Raw genomic sequence first — 4,678 nt, 5'->3', positions numbered from 1 at the left:
CAAAGTGAAGCAGTAGCAACCTACCTCTGCTTCTTGAGGAGGAGGAGGAGGAGGAGGAAGACCTTGATGAAGAGTGTGAAGAGGAGGAGGAAGTAGAACTACTACTAGAGGATGATGTAGATGAAATGGATGATGATCGGCTTCGGCTGCGTTTTCGCTTCCTCTTTTCTCTCCCTGAGAAGAAAAGGTTCATTAGGTTTAAGCAGCAACACAACAGCTGATAACAAGCACAGAAGAAACATTTTCATGTAAATTAAAAGTTATGGTAAGATTAATCAATGTATTATTTTCTCATTGAACTTTATCTTCTAAAGGTTCCATTTTCAATGTATTTGACTGCTGAGCAATGCAATCAAACTTTTTAACTCAAGTACAGTACACCACAAATAAAACAAGACTTCTAATACTGCAGCTGTTGTCACAGATTAAGATTGATATAATGACTCCCACCTCTGATTTTCACCTCTTCCCGCGATGTTGCACAAATTGTTCTGCTTCTCTCATCTTGCCCTTCCTCCATTGCTAGGAGAAAACCCCCCCCCTACATATTAGTAATTTTATCAACAAAAAGGATTTTTGAAAGAGCACAGAATAGTAAGAAAATAAGGCAGAAAGAAGCCTCAACAGGACATTTAGTCTGTTCCTCAGGTCCAAAGCAGGAACAACTCTACCTCCAAATCATCCAGATATTTAATGAAACTCTTCTTAAAAAATGTCCAGCAATGTTGATTCAGCAAGCTAGCTAGGTAGCCCATTCCAGTTTTTTACTATCTTTAGTTAGACAGGTTTCCCTGATATCCAACCTATATCTCTCCCATTGCAAATTATCCCCATAGTTCTTGTCCTACACAAATGGACATGAAAAAAGACGTATAAAACCTTCTATACTTCAAGAATTATCCTGTTTCCCAGTTGTTTCAATCTTTCCTCACAGCTCTTGTTTTCTAAGCCTCTGATAATTTTCTTTACTTTTCACTGCGTTTTGTCCAATGATTTGCATTTTTCTAGAAATGTGATGTCCAAAAATGAATGAAATATGCAGCTGAGGCCTTGTCAACAGAGTTGAAAAAAATTATACAGAATATTCCTCTATATCCCAGTTTCTTATTGGTTCTTTTCACAAAATTATGACACTGTTGACAAAATTATGACCGATTAACTTTGTGATCTACTACAACTTCTAGATCCTTTTCTACAGAACTGCCTCCCACCTATTTGTTCTCCAAGTTATATTCATACAATAATTATTCCATCCCCAGTGCAGCATTTTGCACTTGTCCTTTTTGAATTTCACCCTATTTTTCTCATTTTTTAAAATGCTGTCAAGATCATTTTGTTTTCTAATCCTGTTTTCCAAAGTGCCTGCAATTCCCTTCACCTTGGCCACAAATTTAATAAATGCACTCTCTACCCTATCACTCAAGTCATTAGTGAAAATATTGAACTGAACTCCAGAACCCCATGATAAATTCTCCCAGTGAATTATTAATAGCTACTCTTTGAGTATGGTTTTCCAACCAGTTGTGTATACACTATCCAGCACTTCCTCTAGACTGTAGATCCTCAACGCTTAGCCATGGGCCAGATCTGTCCTGTGGAGCCATGTAACCCAGCCCATGGAGCTCCCCAAGGATCTGGAAATTTGGTGGTGGGAAAGTAATAGCAATTAACACTGGCAACATTCCTTCACTGCCAAATTTCCAAACCCTGTGGGCCAGATAAGGCCCTGTGCATGGCATCTGGCCAGTGGCCAGTGTGTAGGGCCAGGAGCGGGGCCCAATAGAGTGTACTTGGGGTCACAGCTAGGGTGAAGGGACTTTTCCAGTGTGTGTGGAGCTGGGGGCAGGCTCAATCTAGTATGCACAGGGTCAGGGCATGAGTAGTGGGCTTGATCTGGCACTCATGGAGCTGGGGCAGTGGGCCTGATTTGGCACATATGACAGCATGTTTAAGGCCAGGGCCAGGGCCAGGGCCTGATCTAGTACTTGGGGCTGGGGCCCAATCTCGCCCATGCCAGATTGGGCTGGGGTGCTAGGTGCATTGGATGGCCCATGAACTAGATCCAGCCTGCACACTCATCCTACACTACTTATCCAGCCTATAGGGCTCAAAGGTTGGGGATCTCTGCTCTAGACCAGGAATTCTCAACAAAGGTATTGCAAGATCCTTTTAAGGTTGGCGTACAATATTAGCATGGTTAAAAACATGCAAACACCTTGATGGGATTTACATGGTAAAGCCAGAGATTTCAAATAGGAATCCAGTGTCAAAAACGTTCTGACATGTTGCAGGCTTTCCGAGTTTTTTCAACAGAAGAATTACAGAAGACTACATTTTTCTAGTAAAAAAAAATTAATGGAAGCTAAGAACTAACATTTTCTGAGAGATGCTTGGGCCTAAAGAGGGGTATTTTGAGTCGAAAAGGTTTAGACTGTTTTCTTTAAGTCCATTGTTTTTATTATGCTATTTCCCCCTTCCCCTTTCTAAAATAATTTTTTAAAATCATTTTCTGATTCACTGTCATAGAAAACTGATGTACAGTGGTGGCAGAGATCAGGGAATATTTCTTTGATTTATGCCTATTATTTAGGCTAACTAAGAAGTAAAATGTAAAAATTATGAAACTACAAGATGATGAAATGCAGTTAGAGTCTAATTCTGATATGATAAGAATAAGCCAAAACCCAGTGCATGTGCATAGGTGAATACAAAGATATTGCATGTGAATGTATTTTTGGTGTGCATATATTTAGAAGGTGCCCTTATTACACAAGCAAATTTTCATGCAAAACTTATACATGCATCATTTTTTGAAGTCTGTTTTAAAAACAATTATTGCAGGCCTTTGAGCTTATAGCTTTTTTTTTTTTGAAAGACTCATGGCCTATATGTTTTCCATCCAGAAGACTTAACACAAAGGATTTCCAGCTAAATACAAAAAGAGTCACTGAAATTCAGCCAGCTTTGGGATGAAGTGGGAGCAGTCAAACAGACCATCTGTTGCTCAGCAGTGATGGAGAAAAGAAAATTTTGACTGGCATAACAGAATCCCTTCACATACACAAAATGTCATGTTGTCTGTAACAGCTATGCATAATACAAGGAAACATGCTGTAAGTAGCAAGCCTAGATTGGCAGAAAAACAATGAAGGGGATGATCTGACCTACCTAGTTTTATGACTGAAACAGAAAGGACTGGTGCTCTGCATCTGCACTGGCAATACATGCTGAAAATGACACAAAACTCATACCTTGTCTACCCTCAAGGTACTGTGTATTACACTAACAAGATGTTCACACTAGGAATTTGTTACATAACTATCAAGAACACAAATTGTTTTAAATGAGTTTTACTTAAGCTTCTAATTCATGGCAACCCTGACACAGGTCACTAAAATGTTAATAGATCAAGGGAAAATAATTCATTTTAGTGGCTGGTTTATTAGACGCATGATGTGAGTTCAGCCAAATTCTAAACCCAGGTGCCTTGCTACACATTCAAACAAAAACTGGACTGAAACCAGCTAGAGTTGCTACACCTTTTCAAACACTAACTTTACAGCTGCTCCGCTCTTTTTTATAGTTGGATAGACCTCTTTATTGTGCAATGAAGATTACGCTGCATGTGTGACCAGTCTAAAGTTATGGCAAGATTCACCAGAGAATGGCGCAATTGTTACTTTGCACGTGTGGCTGGTCTAAATTTACGGTGAGATTCACCAGCGAATTGTGGAATACATGTAACGTGCAGCAGGGGTCTTTCACTCTCTCTAGCATAACAGAATGGGAATGTTTGCTTCCTTCAGAAAAAGTCCTTTAATTTCTTGCACAAAACGTGGACAAACGTGGCTGTTACACATAGGGGGCCGTCACAGAAGACAGTCCGTTGTCCTCTACTGATAAGAAACCAGGCGCCTTTATGTCTAGTTTTGCTCTTGACAAGAAAAATAGAGGACACGAAGGCACTGTGTTTCGTATTAATAGAGGACAGAGTAGCAGAAATATGGAATGTCCTCTATGATGGCCACCCTAGTTATGCAGTATCTATCTAATCTCCATTGAAGCAGCTCTAGGAAGGGGAAGGGAACAAGGCAGGAGGATTAAAATGTCAAAGCCCCGCTATGCTTATAAGCTAAACCAGCAGCATCAAACCTAGGGCCTCGGAGCCAGACAGGTGTCACCTGGAGGGGGCAGAAAGGCAGAGGATGGGGGCTCAGGCTAAAGGGTGGCACAAGCAACAGGTGCGTGAACCCCGCAGCTTCCTGCTGCCCCTCCCCCTTTGCCACCTGCAAAGGCCCCCAACGTCCAACTCCGCCCCGCCCCTTTCGAACGACAGGGGAGGCGGTTAGTGACTAGAGCGCCCGGCGGGGCGCGAGGGCAGCGCGTGCCGACAGCAATTCGGTTGGGAAGGGGGGAGAAGGCCGGAAGCCAGCGCGTGGGCCCAGGGCGAGCCCCCTACCCCCCGCCCAGGCCTGGCCCTACGCCCACAGAGAGCGCAAGCAACACATCCACTGCCGGCACTTACCCGGCGCCCGGAGAGGCGGGGAGAGGAGCTTGGCCCGTCCCGGCCTCTCTGTGACCCGGAAGCAGTAGCCAGCTTAGCTGCAACGGGAGGGCCCCGAGACAGGAAGTGAGTCTCCTGATCGTGACGACACTGGCGGGGAGGGACGGGCTCCCC

The 4,678-nt window shown here is 43.2% G+C and overlaps 1 long non-coding RNA gene across 1 annotated transcript; it reads right to left on the bottom strand.

Moving 5' to 3' along the window:
* On the bottom strand, positions 1–4,634 carry LOC109319697. Its single transcript, XR_002103597.1, has 3 exons — positions 4,526–4,634; positions 451–522; positions 1–174 (listed from the first exon to the last, which is right to left on the bottom strand). It is a non-coding gene; the product is annotated as an uncharacterized LOC109319697 (long non-coding RNA).
* Positions 4,635–4,678: the final 44 nt, after the last annotated feature.

Source organism: Crocodylus porosus, unplaced genomic scaffold, assembly GCF_001723895.1.
Source record: "Crocodylus porosus isolate Cpor-Errol unplaced genomic scaffold, CroPor_comp1, whole genome shotgun sequence".
Taxonomy (NCBI): Eukaryota; Metazoa; Chordata; order Crocodylia; family Crocodylidae; genus Crocodylus; species Crocodylus porosus.
This window is presented reverse-complemented; position numbering and strand designations above follow the sequence as displayed.